Genomic DNA, 22,578 nt, shown 5'->3' on the forward strand with positions numbered 1-22,578 from the left:
AATAATTGAGGTGATGCTTAAAAAGTAAGCAGTCATTCCAAACGAAAGGCCAAAGGTGGAGGAGCCGAAGACCAGATGTATAGCGTCCATCTTAGATTACCCTGCATTCTGTTTCAGTTACTATGTCTGCCATCTTGGTTTGGGATCAACAATCACAGAGCACTTCTACTTTGCAAGACATTCAGAAGTGAGAAAAGACACACTAAGCCTCAACTGGGCAGCTATAATCTCCGCTCACACTGGTAAGAGGTGGAGACATGAGTGGGACTTCGAGTTCTGTGTTTGGAGGAGGCATTGTGCCAGCCCAATTCAGCGCTGCTCTCACAACACAAAACCATTCTAGTAATTCAGTATGTTTGTTTTTGTTCATTCCTGTACTGGGACCGGTCAAGAGTCATTGAAACAAACAAAGGGATGCTAATTGAAGGTGTTGTCCATCAAGCAAAGGTCTAAATGGGGTTCTTTACTTGTGGCAGACTCTGTACATAAGTACAGGGGAATGAAACTTAAATTCACCTCACTACGAAGGAGTAGCTACTTTACTGATGAATAAGGGTGACAACATGGCTGTCCTATTCAACTTACAGCTAACCTTCATTCCCCAGATCAACGCAGTGGTCATGGTTGAAAGCCATCAACAGAACATGCAAAAGAATGGCCTCACACTATTGAAATATCATGGGTGAGCACTTCTTATAATAGTGTAAGTAATAATACTAAACATCATCATCATGTCTGTATTGCACATAAATCAGCCTTTTACTGTGCAATGAAACAGGGGAATTTAAATCGTAAAATTAGAACGATAAATAGTGGAGTGTTAGCAGGATTTGAATAACAGGATGTATACACTGATCTCTAAAGAAGGCATGAAGTCCTCTGACTTATGTGGGAAGTGCCACTATTGACATGAGTTCCTGTTTGTATATATTCTAATTGTGCTCATTCATTCTTTCATGTAAATTGGGCTTTCACTAGCTGAAAGGTAGTGGAGAAAATGATGCAAGCTATTTCAGTGTCAAAGCAAAGTAACCAAGAGAAAATTACAAAACAGATATTTAGAGCCAGAATGACAGAAAGGTTACAAATCTGGACTGCAGTAGCATTTATTCAAAATGGTCGATTCTTTGCCTCAGATTTGGACAGGATATTTCTAAAAACACACATGTGGGCGAAGAGACGAGGCTCAAGGTCATTTTAAAGCCGCAATTTAGAACAGCCACAAAAACTGCAGTGCTGAAAGCCTGGCATATGGACAGTCTTCAGAAAAGCAAGCACTGAAGAGACCCATACAAGTCCACTATCAATCATCACTCCATACCTCCTTCCCTCCCTAAGCAGACCTTGTTTCCTTCCTCACTTAGTTCACTTTTGCTATGTTTGCCCCTCTCTCGATCAGTGTGTCCCTCCCTGTCCCATCTCCCCTTGCTCTGTACTCCACTGTGTCTCAGAGGTTTAGATGCAGCATCAATGTGAAAGCACTGGTACCTCTGCTTCAAGGTGGAATGCACAAGCGCATCTTAAAGCAATGAATTGTGTATAATATGGTCATTTCGTTATGGAAGATGTGGATAGGTGCGAAGTGGGACAGGATGAGGGCTACACAGTCCTTCCACACCAATTCTTAAGATGCTGTGGCATCTCCAAAACCACTTCAACTCAGTTCATACTTCTGGGCAAGTCTAGGTCTAATGATCTCCTTCACATAGGGGCCTATTCACAGAGGCATATTGGAGTATAAAGTATTACTCCAATAGCATTCTCTTACGTATCTTTGTGAATTGGCCCCCAAGCTTTTAAAATGGGAATTCAGTATGGATATTACAGGAATGTTCTTATACAGTTGGCACAAATAGAAAGGACTGTGCCCGCTTTGAACTTTTACTGATATGGAGTTGTATGTTTCCGAGTTAATTCACAAAGACATGTAAAAATACACAGAAAAGAGTGCTCCTCGAACTACTTCCCGTACTCATTGAATGCTTTTCAGAATCGGCCCAACAGTCTTTATATAGATTGCACTACAAGGGTCACAGCTGGGGTGTGTGTTATGCTGAGTTGGCATGTATATAAAAAACCTCACTAGAGACAACTGTGATTCATGCATGGCAGAGTTGGCAGATATAGGTTCTTCACAAAAGATGACAGTTTGGTACTTCCATTTTGGTAAATTGGGGAATGGGTCCAGACCAGAAGGTAGCTCCAACCAGCTTTCTGTCCATAACTGTATCTCTCTGTTGATATTTGTTCTCATGTTTGTTTAGCCTGAAATTTCTCAATAAAATGTGAAAAAGATGACAGCTTAGAAATAGGCTGAAGTATGGTAAACTTCAAGTGTCGAAATAGTTGTGTTTTGTATAGAAAAAGATAGCCTCTTTCTTGAGTGGTGGATTAAAAAGTAGGCTTTAATTTGAAAAAAATAGGCATCTTGTGCTTGAGTCACATTATTATATTATAAAGGTTTTGACCATACATGTTTCAACCCGGAAAGGCCCTTTCACTTTGAGCTTTTTGGTGGCTGCAGATGCCATTAAATTGGTAGTGAGCAATATAGTTGAAATGCCCAAAATAAGCATTTTTTTCTAACTGACTTCTGATACAGAATATTCCGGCTGTGGTCTTTCTTGGAATCATCTGAAAGGAGAAATTCTAGGCTTGCCTATGTCTTTTCAGCAACTTTGCAATCCCTATTCTATTTTTTCTCCACATAGAGGGAAATCCCAGTTGGTAACTTGACAGGCTAATCACTGAATAAAGAGACTCATGAACAGTTTGAGGGTCCCCGTGGCCTCTCCTCTTGTACTTCAAACGACTTGGCTACAGTTTGCATGGATGACTAGCCACTTTAACCCACCAGCAGAGGAAGGAGAGATGCTTCCATAAAGGCATGCAAAAACTGCATTTTATATAATCTCAGCTATTTGTTCCTGTGCCTCGTTTTGGAGATAAACTCAATACTAATGTGCAGAAGTCCGACCTACTTCCCAGCTTAGAATTGTGAAGTGGTGAGCAACAAGTTTGAAAAGAACTGGCTTGAGCATCGCAGTAGATGTTGGCTTGCGATCCACCTTGAGACCCCGCATGAGCTAGGCCTTAAAGTGGATAAGATTGTACTGCGGCTCACAGGATTAGCGGACGCTCAGGCGAGCCAAGGCTGAACTACTGTAGGAAGTGCAGAGCCAGGGATTGAGCAGATAATCTTTATCGTCAGGTACAGGCTGTAATTGGCTAAAGTATTAAAATATTTTTCTTCTCCACAACAGAGAAATTATGGATGCTCGAGTAATTAACGTTGAACCTGGTGACCTTTGTGTCTTCTGCCAAATAGACTAAGTAGTTGATTTATAAACAGGGTGGATTCCTGCCCTGAAAAAGTCATCATTTTCATCGGTTAGCCTGCATTTTCTGCATGCAACGAGCATCACTGTTTTTCTGAAAAAGCTACATTTATTGCAAATGTTTTTGCCGTTCAGAAATTTGGTCGAATTTTCTGTTAATACGTATTATATTTGTTCCCGAAGTCCTCGCTTCATCTGTCCTCTGAACTGCGAAATCTGCATTCTTGTAACCTTGCTTCCTTCCTCATAAAAGCCTTCTGGCGTCGCACATTAATAATGCAGCAAATATCACTTTCTAGCTCCAGAACGCTCATCCGCCATTTTGTCTGATAAATGGGGGCGCATGGATGTTTTGGGAAGCAGTGATCTATCTCTGCCTTATTGAAACAAGGGCATCTTACAAACATCTTTCGATCAAAAATATGCGGGTACATGAAGACCAGATGAATGGCTGAGCTGAAGCTTTAGGGGGGTCTAAAGAACACACTCTCCAAGCCATCACACAGGCACATTTTCTTATAAAAGTCTTTATTGGCTTAGATAATCATGCCATCTGTTCGGAGCAGTGTGTGTCACACACAATTAAGATCCTCTGCTTTCAAGCTGTCTTCACTCGGTAATGTGCAACTTCTTTCTAGGTACTTTGCGCACACCACATGGGAGTCTCTGCCTCTCGCCGCTGGAGTCTCGCGTCTCTGAGAGGGCCTAATGACACCGCGCTCGTCTGACAGCAGCAGCCTGACAGTCTTGCGGAGCGGCTGACTCCAATTACGGAAGCTGAGGGGGGCGAAGGTGTTGCCGTGGGGAGGTCCTTTCAAATTGATAAACCAAGGAAGTCAATCAATTTCAGCTTAGAGTTGCTAACTCTCCTCATAAAAGTTGAAATGGGCGAGGAGTATCTGCCCGCACTTGTCGCAGATAGCTTTTAAACCACCAGGGACAAAACAGGCTCAAATAATTCCTCCTGAAGATGTCCTTTTTAATCCACTTTTTTAAGTCGGCATTTTGACTTGTTATTCATATTTTCAGAAAAGCCCATTTTACTGACATTTGGGTCGGGCTTCCTTTGAGAGTCTCGGCCGTTTGAGAGGCTCAGGAAAGTGATTGATAGGTCTAAAATCATCTTGGTTCAAGAAGGAAAACCAAGGCTATGGGCCCAAGACTCCAGCTTTCTAAGCCTTTCTCATTATATAAGGCCTTTCACTTTCTCACTAGCATCCTCCACCCTCTATCCCCTGCGAGAAAGATTAAAACAAGACGCGCTTGGATGAGGAAGGAGACACGAAAATAAGTTTTTTTTTTTATCTTGAATAATTAGCACTTGAATCCCACCACTTTAAAAACACACACACAGCACGAACACAAGCGCACACACTCGCTTTCTGAAGAAAAAAAACAAAGGGTAAAGTAGAGTTATAGTTAAGTTAGAATTTCAGTGACATAACGTTTTAAACTTACAAAACCACTGAAATTGCCTGGTTATAGTTAGCGCTGGTAACTATAACTCGTGCTTCCACCATGAACGGTTTTCTTATCAATAATTTCATTGCAAATGTTGCAGTGATACTGTCAATTTCATAGAAGATTTCATGAGTGATGTAACATGGGGGTAATTAGAAGTGCATGGTTAGAGTGACTTTTAGTTACCTTAGGGCAAAAATTAGCTACCAGAGCTAACTATAACTGGTGAATTTCAGTGGTTTTGTACATTTAAACCGTTATATTTGTTACTGAAATTCCCACCTAACTATAACGTTACTTTAACCGCTATTTTTTTCAGTGAATTTCTAGGGTTTCTGTTAACATGAAGTAATATTTTGTTACTATACATGAAGCCGACACCCTGCCGTGTGCATGGGCTTTGGCAGTTTGTTGCTGCCTGCAGAAAGTGGGGACACAGGGCCAAACACCTGCAGAGCACGGCACAAGGACATGAGTGGTGTGTGGTTGGCTGCTGGTGAGGTTGGGAGAGTTAATGTGCTGGATGCCTGCAGGAGGTGCAGCCACAAGGGCAGCCAACCCTTATCCACACAAGGCCAAAGGCCACCCCCCCAGTAAGCAGCCACCCCACCCCCTGCAGCCAGCCAATCCACCCACAGGCAGTCAATCATGTGTCGCACACATCATGGCAAGGGGTTGGCTGCAGAGCCTGCGGCCAAACCTGTGTCCAACACCCTTCGACCGAGACTAGCAGGGGGTTGGCCGCAAGGATGGAGCAATATCTGTTTCCACAGAAGTCTGCTCCTTCCTCCCACCCAGTGAGAGCATTTTTAAACCTCCTGCTGAGTGGGTAGGCAGGGAATGCATGTTTGCCCCCCTACGCAGTGAGAGATTTAAAAATAGTCCCCCCAGTTGTTTCACTGCCAGCAGAGGGGTGGGCAGGGTAACTACTGTGTCCCGGGGTGGGCTCCCTGGGACATAGTCTGTCTGCTGGCCCTGGGGGACATGGTTTCCTGGGCCATAAGCTGCTCAGAGATTGGGCCCCCTTCCTTTTGACTACAGTTCAGCCCTGGGGTACGGGGTCCCTGGTGTCTTTTAAGGCTCAGGGATGGGGGCTGTGCAGCCACTCCCCTTACTTACAGAAATCAGCCACAAGGGATGGAGTTTCCAGGGCATTTTCAGGCTTGGGGACTTCATTTCAAGATCAGCCCTAGGAAATGGGGGCCCGGAGCCTCTTAGAGGCTTAGGGAGGGGTGCCATACACTTCCTCCCATTCATAAACATGTGGGTCCCAGCATTTTAAAACTCAGGAAGGTGGCCACATGGCTGCCCTCCTTCATTAAAATATCATCTCTTCGGTATTGGTGTCCTCTGGGCCTCTTGAATGCTTGGTGAAGGGGGCCATGCACCCCCCTCCCTAAATTACATATGCGCTGTCCCCAGGCCCACCCCGTATATTTTTTGACTGCATGGGAGACATGCTTTTTTTTCATTTTACAGCAGATTTGCACCCCATGTCTACCGTGCACCCTTATGTGTTTTTTTTGCATTTTTTTTAGGACTCAGGACTGAGTCCTGAGTCCAGAGATGACTCCAGCAACATCGTTGTTGATGTGGTGGCAGCCAATCATATCTCTCCAACAGTTCCGTCAGCCCTGTGGATCTTCTGCAGCATGATATATACAAAGTGTTTGAGCATTAATTGCTCAGAAACGAATTCACGGATTTGTACCAAATCACAAAAAGCACTCTTTTTAGACGAAGACCTCGCTTTCTAACAAATTTGGTGTAAATCAGTTCAGCTGTTTGGGATGTACGTGCATCTAAAGTTCCCATGGGAAAATGAATGGGGAAAACACGTTTTGGGATCCCACTTTTTATTGGCCCCTGAGTATGTGCCCCTCCTCCCCAAGTCATGCAATGGCCCCATGGACCACATCCTCCAGAACAAACTCAATGATAGTGTCCTGGGGTCCCCATTCCTTGGGCCACAATCTTTTCTCTGCTTGCAACAGCACAGGCAGGGATGTCTACTGTGCTCGCACCCAGTGATAGCAGAAAGGCTCCTGCCGAGTGGGAGCAGAAAAGTTTACTCACAGGGGAGACAGCAGGTTTGTGGAACCCACACATGAAAAATGCTATTGGGTGCCCCAGTGGACACGGATACACATCTGAGTTAAGTAAAATAATAAAAAAATGTTGTGGTCAATTTCTGCACAGCACCATTGTATGGTGCCGCTTTCAGCGAGCAGGAAGGACGGCAGGGGCCCTGGGGCTTCCCCCATGCCTCCAAACGTAAATCAAAGCTGTGGATGTCCCACAGCCTCCCCACGTATCTCCGGACCATCACCTCATTTCTGGAATTCCGAATGGCCCTCAAGATGTGGCTATTAGAGTAAGCCTCCGGGACAAGAAAGCACCTGGATACTCTACCAGGTGATTAGCTGCACTTTATAAATCCTGATTGATTGATTGCCACGGGTGGGCACTGGGGCACCTAAAACATTTTAAAAAATAAAAAAAAATTCATGAAGGAGCAACAGGAGCCGCTCATTTATTATTCACTGTTTCTGCATGTAGCGTTGCAACATGCCCTGTGAGGGCTTCTTATTCAGATTTCTTGGATCCTGATGGTGCCCCTAGAAGGAGCAGGGGCAAAACCAAGCATTTGTTTAATGCTGTGGTGGGCAGCTGAGAGCACAGCAGCCTCCCAGGAACATTAAAAAAAGTCTCCTCATGATGTCATGAGAGTTTAGCATATTTTTTTTAAGAACTTCCATCTCGAACTCTACGCTCTTTAGCTGGTATGCAGAAACACCTTGTTGTTTCTATTGCTGCACTCTGCAGCCTGTAAAATGTTAAAAAATAGACTCAAAGGCATATTAATTTTTTTAAATAACATTTTATGAACACATTTATGACATTCACCTTTATTAAATGTTGCAATTTGTGCATTTGATTGCTGTTATTGGTGATTTTTTTTAAATAAAAACAATAGGTCTGCTTTATGTATGTTGATGTGCAGAACTCTTGATAATGCAATTATAGGCCCACATTTTATAGTTTGGTGTTCTGACCTTTTGGCAAAGTCAGTATGTGTGCCTGACTCAAAATGGTACACTGTATATTGTTACATTAAATAGTTAGTAGTGCACACCGTGGGGGTTGGGTGCAGGGCCAGGCTGCAGACCCTGGCCTGTGGCCATGCCCTGGTCCCAACCTCATGCTGCGTCCGGGCAGTACACCTAGCCCCATGTGACGCATGGCCAAACTCCACACTCTACACAGATAAAGGCTCTGCGTAGTTCGTGGTTGGATGCCAGCATGGGGTTGGGTGCAGGCCCTGCTCCTAACTCCAGAATGCACATGGCAATGGCCATCTCACTTTATGTTAAAAAAACATTGAAATTCACTGGAAAAAAGGTTAAAGTGACGTTATAGTTAGGAATTGTAATTATAGTTTACTTTAAATAAACACCAACCTTAGAAATTCACTGAAAAATCGAAGGTTAAAGGTATGTTGTAGTAAGGTGAAAATGTCAGTTACAACATTCCATTTTTAAGGAACAAAAACACTGAAATGCAGTATTTATAGGTATTCCAAGTAACTATAGCTCATGCCCGAGAGAAAGTAAAACTCGAGCCCTCACCATGCACTGCTAATTACCTCTCATATTACCTCACTCATTACATGTTACATGACATCATTGATAAGACTGCTGCAACATCTGAAATGTCATCACTGATGACAACACTGTACATGGATGAGACGCTAGTTATAGTTACATGCAGGCAACTTCTGAGGCACATGGCCTTCAGTCATGTGCAGCAATGTTTGGCCATAAGGCCTGCATCCAATCCCTGCTGTCTATGACCTTTAGCTGTGCACAGTGGGGCAGGCCACAGCCTGAAGCTAAACCCTCTGTAAGCAGCTAACCACCTGCAAGTGGCCAAACGTGTTGCAAATGGCCTTAGTCCATGAGCAGTGGGGGTTGGCCACACGGTTGGATTTGTTCCAGGGACTGTGCCAAACCCACCGAAAGCAGTCCACCACCATTGCACCGGGCCCTGATCCCAACCCTCCATACTTACCCATCCGATATTCCCTTCCCCTTTTTTAAAAAAAAATTTCAGTGTACCACAGTACACTTACAGTAATCCACTGTAAATTTCAACCCCATGGAACAGTGATACAGTAGATTCTCTGTGAAAGCTCACATCATACTACAGTATCATGGAGGCTGGAACTTCTGGTCGGATCGTGTGAAACCTCATGGCTCCAGTGGAATTACAGAGGTACCCACAGCCTAAATCCATTATTTTTTTAAGTTTAATCCCTTAGAGGTCCTTTTAGGTCCCTCCCAGTGTCCAGAGGTCAGGGAATTTGTACCCTTCCACCTTATATCCTTTTTTTTCAGGACAGAGGACCGAGTCTCAGAGTCCTGTAATGGACACTGCATCATTTTTCCCAAATGATGCAGGTGGGCAATCAGATTGTGAGGTAGTGTGATACAGTCCTGGATAATGCAGTACCCTTTTGGGTGATGGAAGAAATAGCTCCTTCAGCCAAATGGGTTTGAATATGTTTTAAGTTTTCAGTACCACAGGGTTCCATAGGACATAATGGTCCAGAAAACGCAAACTTTCCTAGGAGATTAAGGGGCATATTTATACTCTTTTTGCGCTGAATGTGCGTCAACATTTTTGACGCACAATCGGCGCAAACACTGCCCCATATTTATACTTTGACATCCAACCCCGCGGGCGTCAAAGTTCCACCATGTGCATCATTTTTTAGAAGGGGGAACCAGCCTTGCGTTAATTATATGCAAGGTAGGCGTTCCCTTCCAAAAAATGACTTTAAGGCCTGTGCGCCTTATTTATACTGTGACGTCATTTTGACGCACAGGAGGGGGCAGGCCTTAAAAAACGGCGCCCAGCCTGATGGGCGCCGTTTTTTAACGCCTGGGTCAGGGCAGGCGTTAAGGGACCTGTGGGCTCAGAAGGAGCCCAGAGGTGCCCTCCCATGCCCCCAGGGACACCCCCTGCCACCCTTGCCCACCCCAGGAGGACACCCAAGGATGGAGGGACCCATCCCAGAGAAGGAAAGGTAAGTTCAGGTAAGTATTTTTTTCGTAATTGTTTTGTGGCATAGGGGGGCCTGATTTGTGCCCCCCTACATGCCACTATGCCCAATGGCCATGCCCAGGGGACATAGGTCCCCTGGGCATGGCCATTGGGCAAGGGGGCATGACTCCTGTCTTTGCTAAGACAGGAGTCATTTCAATGGGGGTTGGGCGTAAAAAAAAATGGCGCAAATCGGGTTGAGGGCTGAATTTTGCCTCAGACCTGACTTGCCCCATTTTTTGACGCCCAAGCTCCATTTTCCCCTACGCCGGCGCTGCCTGGTGTGAGTCATTTTTTTTGACGCACACCAGTCCGCAGCGCCGGCTAACGTCATTCAATAAATAAGGCGCCCGCATGGTGCTTCGGAATGGCGTTAGCCGGCGGTAAAATTTTTGACACACAACTGCGTTGGTGCAGTTGTGCGTCAAAAAGTATAAATATGGGCCTAACTCCTTTATGACCACCCGATCACCATTTTAAATGCAAATGTGTCAAACACTGCTGAATGGATTTACACCAAATAACAAAAAGCACTATTTGTGAGTGATGTTCTAACTCTTCCATATTTACTGGAATTCCGTTCAGATGTTTTTTATGCATCTGAGAACAAAATTTTGCATGGGACTTAAAATAGGAAAACCGCTTATTCCACCCCCTCCCCTTTTTTTCTTGGTCCCCGCTTGACGGATACGCGTGAAACTTTCCATGAAGGAGCCAAAGTGAGTGAACTGTTCTTTAAAGTTTGATCCAGATTTGTCAAACTCCACCAAAGTTACTAAATAAAAATACCGTTGTTATGGAAAGTCAGACCTAACTACACGCTTGTGCAAGCACCGCCAGTGTAATATATATAGCTAAATAGATATCTATAAATGACACAGTGGCACTTGTCGTGATGTAGTTAGGGTTCAGCAGCATGTTCCATTGCTTCACTGAAAAGCAATTTTCGATTTGCCTGTAACTTTGGCCCCATTGCATACATCTGCACCAAATGTGGCACTCAGAAAAAGTGTCTATGGTCTGGCATGCCACATTTTGTGCTGTTCTATGCAGAGATTAATAAAGTTATGAGGTGAGAGGGTCAAAAAGATGTGTTTTCCTAATTTAACTTCCATCAGAAGTTTTCCTCGCACCTCCAGACAAAACTGCTAAATAGAGTAACAAAAAACTTCTCATACGCGTATCATTCTCCTCAGACAGCAACCTTTTTTGTTTGGTGTAAATACATTTAGTAGTTTTGGGGATTAAAAATGTTCCAGGTTGGCTTTAAAGCATTGACATTATTATGTATCTTGGCTGTTTTTCTGGGGAGTATCCATAAACAGGTCAGCAAACCTTCCAAGAACCCACAATAAAAAACTAAGGGATCACATTCAGATGAGGAAGCTCTATTTCTCATTGTTCACTTGGGATCCACAAAACTGAAACGGGGTCCACAGACTCGAATGCTCTGATTTGCTGGCCTCTCTTGCGACCACTGTTTCACAACATGGGAGCAAGGTCTTCATGTCCTGAAAAAAAGAGTTAAAAGGCCACATAAAGAGGCAGGATGACCACTTCCTGTCACCACTGCCCTAGTGACAGGACCCTTTTAGGTCCCCCTCATGGCTTGTGGGGTCTACTAACTATCTTTAGGGTCCATGGGAACGACAAACTCTGGGTTCTATGTCTTAGGACTGTGGACTCTGAAACTAGACCACAACCCCATAGGACCTGGCAAAAATTCAGGCGCTGTGGTCACACCCCATTGCACATGGCCAAAGGCCATGTGTGACATGGGTTAGGGTGTCCTTGGACACACAGTGCCCGGTGGCCAGCCCACTCTGTACATGACCGACGATGCACAGTTCTGTAACGTGGCCCAAGACACTGCAGCTGGGGAAGCTACTGAAAAGAGAAGTACTACTCTTTTATTGTATGCAATGGGTAAAGATGTTCTCTCCCACTCAACATACTGTGGGCATAACCAGGACTTTGAACTTGACCTAAAGACTGCTTTGGTATATGGGGAAAGGACACGGCCTGGCTTTTAGAACAGGCACTCTTCCCCTGTTTTGGGCATCACACATCTCCAAGTACCTTGTTATCCAGGCAAGAAAAAGAACAACAAGATCTGCATGAGAGGTTCTATTATTGTCTCGATATGCTTGTGACAAAGATGGTAAAGATCAGTTTGGCAGTCTGAAAGATTAGTATACAAGAAAAACTTAGGCAGAAGTGCAAGGGACATTGTATTTTCAGTGAAACGTATGGAGCTTCCTCATGTAGTCTTTCCTGTATGTCAGAGAACAATGTCCAGATCGTTGGTCCTTTTCTTCCTACTCTGCAATCTAGTCCTGAGAGCAGGCTTTCTGAAGCTGTATAGGCCTTCTAGGTTTCTCACCTGAAATAAAAAGTTATGTGATATAAGGCCAATTTCAGTCCATGGGGGCCATTCTGTTTGCCTTTTGCACCTTTGCTTTTTTTCCATAAACTGTGATTATATACACACAACTCAGAACTCTTCGTTGTCATCTTAGGGCGAGACATTTACATTTTTGTCATAATAAACAGTTTATAAATACCATGCCTACTCTGTATGACACAATACTACTTATAGTCTACCAGATATAGGGGCATATTTAAGAGCCCCTAGCACCACTTCAGGGCCTCCATAGCGTAAGATTTTTATGCTAAGGCGGCGCTAATGTTGCATTTTCCCTGCACCATCTTTACAAAGTGGTGCAATGCATGCATTGTGCCACTTTGTAAACCCTTTGCGCCACACTATGCTTGCGCCAGGAGTAATATATGCAAGGGCGGCATTCCCCCGTTAGGGCGGCCGAAAAAATGGCACAAGGAAATCTAAGTGATTTCCTTGCCCCATTTGTTTTGGCACTTTTAACGCGTGCTCAGAGCAGGCGTTAAAAGGGGACATACCGTTATTTATAATGGGCTCCCATGTACTCTGCAGGAGTCGCACCAGAATTTTGCTCTACTTCTGCAGAGTACATCAATAGCATGAAAAACATTATGCTATTGCCTCCTACCCTGCGCCATATTTTAAATACATCGCACACATGGTGGCGGTAGAGGGGCGCTAAGGGGCACACTGGGTGCAGCGCCACTTTCCTTAAATCTGCCCCATAGTATTGACATTTTCTTACCTATAAAGTGTTAGTGCTTGGATCAAGGATGGTCAGAGGTGTATTGCCAGAAGGTGAGGCATCTCAATAACAGGTTAAATAGAGGTTGTATCCTTTGGCTACCTGGGGTTTGAGTAAAAGATCATGCTCAAATTGCATTCACTTTCTCATCTGTGTATGCATGCACGACCCATTGTGTGAGCTCATCTCATTTTGTGATCAGCCTCCCATATTTGACTCATGATTGTCAGGTGAGGCTCCTCCTCTCCAGCACTGCTTTTGTCTGCAGCTTTTTGCTCTCATCTTGGGCACTGAAAGTGTTTGTCTGTTACTGACTCCTGTGCATAGAATGCAAGTATTAGCACTTTCACCATCCTGACACCTAGTAGGAACTCTGTCACTGACTTTTATGTGGCTAATATGTGATGACATTTCCCCACCACCTTATGTGTTCTTGCTTGATTTCTAAAACATGGCCTTTGTATAGCGCTATAAAAGAAACATTTGAGCCTATTCACAAATGGCATTTTGTAGTATGTTTAATGGTAGTAGAATAGTGCCACTAAAGTAGTGCAAAGTGCAGTCCACAAGCCTACCAAGTGTAAATCCCCACTTTCACCTCTCCCATCTTTTCTATAGAGAGATCCTCACATATATATGTTTACTACAGTAGTAAATGTGGGAGGGACTTGGGAATTGCTGAAAAAAGAAGCATACTTACTATTAAACAAAAAAGGCTTAGGAAGGAGTAAGGAGAGGTTTAGGAAGGGACAGGTATTCACTCTCATAAGTGTAAGCCCATTGCTATTCACAAACTGTACTTCTAAAGTTACTGCAGCCGAAAAAAAGGACCTAAAACAATAGTAAAATACTGCTGCTTAGGGATCGAGTACATCTATTACCACACATAGCCAACCACAGGAACTGCAAAACTCTCCCATAGAAAATAAAGGTGGCAGGGACTTAAAATAAAACCCCATTGGAAATAATGCTAAATTAGTTTAAATTATTTAAAATTGTTAGAAACATAAATACATATAATTTAACAGTAAAAAACTAAACAAAAAAGATATTAACATTTCATTATATAATATTTGTATTTGATTGAATGTATAGATTAATGGAACATTCATTCTTATTAAAATATAATTAAAATTACTTTTAATTAATTTAGTACATCAACTATTATTCTGGAGTTTAAGTTATAAAATGAATTTGTACTTAAAGTCCAAAAATGATATTCTCGTTTTACATTAATAATTATTAAAGTGATGTACAGAATTCATTTAAAAAGCTGTTAAATTATATTTTAATAATAATTAATGCAACATAATTGCATAAATTCAAAAAAGTGTGTTATTTAAATAATACAAATGTTTTCGTTTTATATATTTTGCATAATTTAATTCTTCATATTTATAACAAACTATTTTAAATAATTGAATTGCATATAAAAATATTTCATATGATATTTTAGTTTAAATCACTGTCTCTATGTGACGGTGTAGCAGTATCAGTGACTGGCCATGTACGGTGCTGGACTCCCTACTGTTTCTTTTTTTGCAATAGTGCAAATTAAATTCTTAAATTTAGCTCCATCCCTTTATTCGGGGGCTGGAGAATTGTAAGTCTACATTTTTAAGTAACTGTACACTTGGATTATGTGAATAGCCAAAAGTAGTAAAGTTACTCAAAAATGTAAGAGTAAATTACACGTGTAAATTACTAACAAGTGCAAGCTACCTTGGTGAATTGCAGTGATTGCGTGGAGTGACTGCCTCCTAGTTGATGGCCTCTGCAGCCAAGCTTCCATGCTGACTAACACCCTTGCAAAGAAGCAGGTCTTGCGGACAGGAAAATGCTGATTTAGAAGTATAGGGTATTATTGACCCACAGATCACACCCATCACCTAACTCGGATTTGCAGATGCCCAAGGCAGAAGGGACAGGCCCATATTGTGTGCGCAGCCACACATTACAAACAATGGCTAGTTGTGTGCTATCTAATGTGGACACAACTTGCAGAAGTGGCAGTGAGAGCTATAGCCTAATGGACAGCATTTTCAGAAACAATCACCTTTGGAGGGATACACATGTTTCTTCAGTCAGACTGTTATGTGCACCACGTCAGTCATTTAAAGAGACATAAACAAGCACCGTTACAGAATCATATTCACCCACATCTCCTATAAAGGATTTCTGCTACCCGATGTTGCCAGTACTTCCCAACACTTTGGCACTGCACATTTATATGACAAAACTAAATTTTTCATGCATTTGCATGGGCAAATGTATGCCATAAAGTAGACCTAGCTTGTGCCTGCTGTCTCCCATTGCAGGCTGTGGGACATCCTCCAATTTATGGCTCCTTTTCCGCTGCTCATGAGACTGAAACCCTGATTAAGGTGGATAAAATAATTCAGTATATGCTGGTATTTGACTGAAATGTACTTAAGGTTTTTGTGTTTCTGGCTTTTTGCTTTGTGTTTCTCGCCTGCACTCATAACGTAAATGCAAGAACATGCTTTTTGACTGTCAACACCCCTTCCTACTTTTTAAATATATTAGTAATTTTACAGATCCCACCAAGGGTGACCTTCGACACCCAAACTTCCTTTATCATGTGTATGGGGGTGTGTGGCTACACTGCCCAAGTCACCGACTTTTGTCATTTGTATGTGTCCTGCTGACATAGCTTATTGGAAGACCTATCCTTCTGGTGTAAATGGCAAATGTCAGTGCAGAACTTTCATGGGCCAACTCTACTATTCTAGCTTGCCTCATGTCAAGTAAATAATCACATATGACTACAGAACAGGTCTCCCTTTCCTTGCCTATGAAGAATAACAGTGATCATAGCATAGGCCAACAAGCATTGGCAAATCCGATAGGTGTCACCTATGAAAACTATTAGCTTTGTCAATGAATCTAGCCATGCTGTGCAGCATGGCTAAAAATATTTTTTGTTGAAAAGCAATATGACGTGGCCAGCAGTAATGCACTTTTTAAATTAAAAAAACAAATGGGAGAGTGTATTCGGGCACCAGACAATACAGAGGGAGGAAAGTTGGGAGAAAAGTACGCTGTTGGGGGAGGGGACACAACGAGAGACAACGGAAGCAGATGGACAATACAGGCTATGCAGGAGGGGCTATGGAAGCATATGGACAACAGAGGGTGGGAAGGACTGTCTTTAGACATTGACAGACAATGTAGGGTGGGTGGGAGGGGATGGGGACATAAGCTGACAATGAAGGGTGGGTAGGAAGAGATGGGGAAGCAAGCTGACAAGGTAGGTTGGATGTGAAGGAATGAATCCCAAAGCTGTTAACAGAAGGGGGCAGGAGGGTTTTGGGCAGGAAGCTGGCGGTGGAAGGTGAGTGGGAGTAGCTCGGGCAGAAAACTGACAAGGAAGACTGAATGGGAGGGCATGAGGAAGCAAGTTGATAACAGAGAGTGGGTTGTAGGGGCTGTGGCAGGAAGCTGAAAACCAGAGGTGGGTGGATGGGGGCGGGGAAGAAAGAGACAATGAAGGGCAGGCAGGAGTGGATGGGGAAGCAAGCTAACAATGAAATACAGGGAGGGTAGAGCAGTGAGCTGACAACAAAGGGTGTACAGGAGGGGATGGCGCAGCAAGCTGACAATGGAGGTTGAGTGGGAGGAGCTAGGGAAACAAGGTGACAACAATGTGAGGGTGCATGGGGCTGAGGAAGCAAGCTGACAATGGACTGTGGGCAGGCAGAGCTGGGGAAGCATGCAGACAATGGAGGGTGAGTGGGAAGGTATTGGGAACCACAGAGACCTTTGAGGGCAGGCAGGAGTCAATGAGAAAACACAAGGCAACAGGAGAGTGGTTCTGAGGCACTGGGGAAGCAAACGGATAGCGGTGGGCGGGTCTATGGGGCTAAGAAGGAAAAGGACAAGGGGAGTTGGGGGAGCAAGAATGACAAGGGACAGTGGGCACGTCGAAACCAAAAATAGCAACTGATGGTGGGCAAAAAAGAGGAGCATGAAGTGGGAGAAGTATGTGAGGGAGACAGTGGGGAAACACATGCACTCTCAAAGAGTGTTTACACAAAAAGAAAAAAGTAGGGCCTGAAAAATGAGCAGTGGAAAGATTCAAGTTATGAGTTCATGCTCCAGGGGAATGACAAACACAAGAAGAAGAAAGAAAGACAATCTGATAAATAAGAAGCAAGGAAATTAGAGTGACAATGAAGCCAACCAATGGTGAGAAATGGGCGGGTTCTAAGCCCACTCTAAGTTAACAATATACCTTGCATCATTTGTTGTCTTAAACTAGATCTAACAAGTAACTTTGCTCGGGTAACGAGAGCACTGTATTTTAAACAGGTATCAATTTTCAAACAAACGAGTTGCCTAATACTGCATTAATTCATGACGAATAGGCATAACAAAGGTATCAAGACTGCAGTTGTGCACCGGAGATAGAAGTCTGCATGGAATCTATCTGTGTGTTTGAGATTAAAAAAAATATAGAAAGTTTTTATACCCCAGTGATAAGAGGATATTTTTCTCTTCCAATCACACTAATGCTGAAAAACCTTTGGGTCCAGGATAAGGCTGGGGCGCAAATCCCATTTTCGGTGCAAACTTCCATTTCTGGTCAAAACAGAAAAATGATAGGCAAGCAAAATGCAGGCATTTGCTTGAGCAATTGGTGTCCGAGGAAACCTTTCACAAATCATGAGAGTAAATAGTGCAAACGCTTTCTTTGTGTACACTGAACTAGAGAATACCATGATCTGTTGCATGTTGTACTCTATTCCTTCGTAAATGGCCACACATTGTACACCTACTAATTCACAAACGCAGCACAATCTCAATTTGTGTGTGTGCTCAATGTGCACTCGATTATTGCAGGTAGATCATGATTGTGGCTTTGATCTTTTCAGCATTTTTAGAATATCTAAACTGCCACAGGTTACTGTCTTCTCTGAGAACACATTAACCAAAGCCAAAGGGCAATACATTTTCAACTACACAAGCTATAAAACATATAATGAAGAGGCGTCTGTACCCCTAGTCCACAATTAAATTTGTTCTTTGTTTGTACTTCTCTGTGCTCCGCTGAGTTCAATTAAATGTTATTATTAGATTTTACCCGTGGTTGACAGCATTTTTTCAATGAGTACTTAGTTTTAAAAGCAAAGTTCCTACGTTTTAAAACAAAACTCCCTTCCACTGTAGGAGCTCCAATGAAATCTCACAGCTGGGTCATTCATCGGCTTGGCCTTGGGAGCGGAAGGGGGGCTCCAACACGTCTTACCATAAGGCACTTTGTTCAGCAGTACATATGTGAAGTAAGGTGGTGATAGCAGGGGGCAGCTGTCAGTTTAACACACAGACACGAGATCAGGGACTCCTTTGTTCGGCTCCTGTTCAGATTAGGTGTGTACAAAGTCAAAGTTTTTATTACCAGAGCGAAGACATTCCTCACGTCTTTGAGATGCTAGTGATGATTGTCCCATTTAAAAAGTGCTCAAATGCCCTAATTTTAATATGAAATCTCACGCGCAGAACACTGCTGGGGGTGGTAACCGTAGTACTGGCGAGAATGTGCTACCAATCGAGTGTGAACTGCTTTCGAAGGCTTGCTTTCCAAACGCTTACAATTTGGAACTCTTTAGAAGTAGTACAGGCACAGGGCTAACAGAATCACAGGCCAGAGTAACAACGCACTCTGCTTAAAATGGAACAGGGCATGGTCTGCTGTGATCTGCCACACAAAGGTGAACGTACGAGGCAGTCCGTTCTCTCTAAGGACCAGATGTATCAAACATTTTTGCGATGGGCCGCTTGCGTTCGCAAAAATGTATTTTGGGGTGTAACACGTCCACTTTGCGATTCGGTTACCGAATCGCAAATTGGATTTGCGACTACATACCGATTCGGTATTAGGAAGGGGCGTGTCAAGGGCGTCCCGTCCTAATACCGAATCGCAGAGGTATGTTTGATTGTTCGTGACAGTGAATGCGATCGCAAAACAATTGCAAGTCACCACCAATTTAAATTTTGGTGGTAACCCATTCGCAAAGGGGAAGTGGTCCACAACTGACCCCTTCCTCTCTGTGAATGCATGCGAAAACGTTCATTTTACATTTTTAAACGCATTTAAAAAAAAAAAAAAAGATTGCTTTATTGAAAAGCAATCACAGACATGGTGGTCTGTTGAGCCCAGCAGGCCACCATCCCTGTGATTGTAGCCATTCACAATGGCTCGCAAATTGCGACCTACCTCATGAATATTAATGAGGTAGGTCCATTTGCGAGACCATGCGAATCGCAGGATGAAACTCCTGGAGTTTCATACATTCCAATAGCGATTAGTTAATTGCGATTCGCAAAACATCTCAATTAGGTAATCGCTATTGTTAAGAATGATACATCAGGCCCTTAGTACAATGGTGAGGTTTGTAAAACTGAGCTTTTTGAGTCAATTACAAACCCCACCTTCCATAGCTTCTCAGTTAAGGAGTCCAGTTCCTGCTTGCAGGAGGTAGCACTGTAGTCCAACGACAACAGGGCCTTTCAGGTATGGAATGAAGAGGATGTCATATTGAAACAACAGAATGTAACACAATAGCCGTCTCCTTACACATTAAAAATACTCCCAGCTAGCATAATAAAAGACAAAGCCATGCTGTTCTTTTAAATGAACCGTGATTTAAATAGAACTCGAGAATCACACTGCTTTTATAGGTTCTGTGTGTTCTCGTAGTTTTCCAGGTCGCATTGCCAAAAAGTCTAAAATTTCCCAAAGGAAAAGCGGAGGGGGAAAGCAGAGCCTTCCTACGGTATACTGAGGGATCTGCTAAGTAATCTATGAGGCATGAGCAGTGTCTCGCACATGTGTGGAAAATCTGATGAGCACAGTCAGGGCAGAAGGGACTTTCGACCTTTACCACTGTTGGCTGGGAGCACACACAAGCAGGCTTTTTCCCCAAATATGGCATAATGCGTTGTAGAAGAGGCTCTTTCACTAAACAGATACATGTCTTGCTCTCAGACAGCCATCAACTGAAAATAAGAAATCAGCAGTATGTGGCATTCATGTGCATTATATTTGTTTAAACTAAAGTAGGCTCTGTTTTGTTGACTGTTCTAATGGCAGTTTATTGTCACTGCAGTTTTTATATTGAACTGTATAAAATGCACATTTTTCCAGTTTTCTGGAAAGGTGGTTGTTACAAAGATCAAGGATTCAACATTGGGAGATGAGATAAGAGGTATTTTTTATTAAAATTACATTGTGCCTGAGATGTCTTTCTTGATCACTCTTGAGCTAAACATGCTGTTGAGCAAGAATAAAATGTGCCTACTCTTGAAGTCTTCCCCAAGGATGGCAGAGAATAAAAGTAAGTGTTCTTTCATTTTTCAACATTTTGCTATTTTAATTTCACAACCACTGAATTCTGCTTGCTGTTTATCTTTAACGCTACATGGAAGCCTGTTATCTGACATTGACGTTGTTGACATTCGGTTATCACCATTGCTGCTCCATAATAATAATTCAGACATATTTCGGTGTGCAAATATTAATGTTTCCACACCACTTCAAAACATATTTAATACTAACCCATATATATTTCAGTGGAACAGCGTAATTTCTCAACATTACATTACAGCCTGCAGGAATACTCTGATTTTCTACTGCTTAACAGGTTTTGCCCAGAGATCCTCGGACCACACCGAGGAAAGGCCATTCACTGCGGAGGGACCAGCAGGTTCCCTTATAATGCCACCCGACATTTTCAGTCCCCTGTTTCCAATCTACCACAAGGCTGGAGGTTTGGCTGCTTCATCATAACTAGCAACTACTGTGCAACCTTCATCCTTCTGAGCTTGCACTACACTAGGGTCATAAGTAGTACATAACAGCATCCCGGGCGCCACCTAGGCACTGAGGGCCAAAACTGCACATTACTATGCATATCAATTTGCCTAGATATTTGGGGAACAGAGTAGGGTAGGCCCAAACTCAATGGGCCCTACAGTGGCAGTGCTGGCCATAGGTGCAGGCATAAAAAGGTGCTCATTTATATTATTTGATTCATATTATTTCTATAGTGCACAGTGCAAAGTTATTTGGGCAGTATTGAGAAGCCCCCAATGCAGCACTCCAGCGATCTCCCCAGGCCCCTGCAGGATCTCCCTGTGTAGCTGCAATGGACAGGCTTGTCTGTGGCTGTCAGAGGGCATCTTTGTCCATGCGACTGAGGAGACACAACTAATGCATACTTTATGATAACTTTCTGCATGTGGGCATGACAAGAGACATACTAAAGAAATTGCAAGCTGGTGAAAAGTTTGGTGTTAGATTGGCCAGAGGCTTGAGGAAATTTGATAACAGGTCTACGGGTTGAAGAGATTGGCATTGGCTGATATTTAAACACAGGATTCAATTTACATCACTGGCTTTATGGTGATGCCCCCTTTATCTAACCACAAATGTTATCCACCAATAACCAAGGAGAGTACCAAGGTACCCCAACAAGGGTGTAATCCAGCTTGCCCCTTTAAAACATGCCACCATAGTGGGTGGCCTCACCTTATTTAGCTCAGCCTCTATTCTCTGGAACTTCCTGCCATTATTTTCTGATGTATTTAAAAGTGCTTTAAACAGCACTCTATTTCTATAAAATGTTTACTGCATCCCTAAGGAGTCGGTAATTGAGTTGAACATCAGCTAGAGACATGCTCCCTATGGGGTGCTGTACAAATTTATAAAATACTACGGGTAGGACCACAGTTATGTCATAACATCCTTTAGAATTTGCTTGAGTTTGACAGCCCAAGATAATCCTCTTCTACCAAACCCATCTCTCTTGTGTGGATACAGAGTAGAGTTGTAGACAGAGTTGGAGACTGCCAGACTTAGACCATTGACACATATGCAGACTACTGTTTTCACTGCAGCCGCCAGGTTGGGTTGAGTGACTCACCAGGCATCTGAATGGCCCATGGCAAACAGCAGGCTAGGTGGGCAGACCAGATGCACCCCATGGACCACATGCCACCTGGACAGGCCATGCCCTTCATCCAGCACTGCTGCCAGGTTTCAGTTCAAAAACAAGCCTCCAGAACAGGTCAGGGAGCCAGGTGACCAATTTTCATGGCACGGGGCTGGACCAAGGGACACAGGAGGATCACCCTACATTATTTAGTTAATCTCAATGACCGTCAGAAATGGCTGAGATACAAAAGATCCTTCCTGTCACCTTTAGATAGGCTGAATGTAGTCCCTCCTAACCACCAGTCATTATAGGGTCAAAAAAAATAAAGCTCTGCTTACCATAGGGGAGGGGCCCCCTCCACAGCCTGCCATGGAGTGGATTTCCAAACAAGCTGCCAAAATAATTTAGGGCCTGATTTACATTTGGTGGCTAATATACTCTGTTACAAATGTCACAGATATCTTGTCCGCCGTATTACAAGTATTTTATATCTTATGACACTTATAATATAGCAGATGGAATATCTGTCACGTTTGTGGAGGAGTGTCCCATCCACAAAAGTCTAAATCA

The sequence above is a fragment of the Pleurodeles waltl genome, chromosome 2_1, assembly GCF_031143425.1.
Source record: "Pleurodeles waltl isolate 20211129_DDA chromosome 2_1, aPleWal1.hap1.20221129, whole genome shotgun sequence".
Classification (NCBI taxonomy): domain Eukaryota; kingdom Metazoa; phylum Chordata; class Amphibia; order Caudata; family Salamandridae; genus Pleurodeles; species Pleurodeles waltl.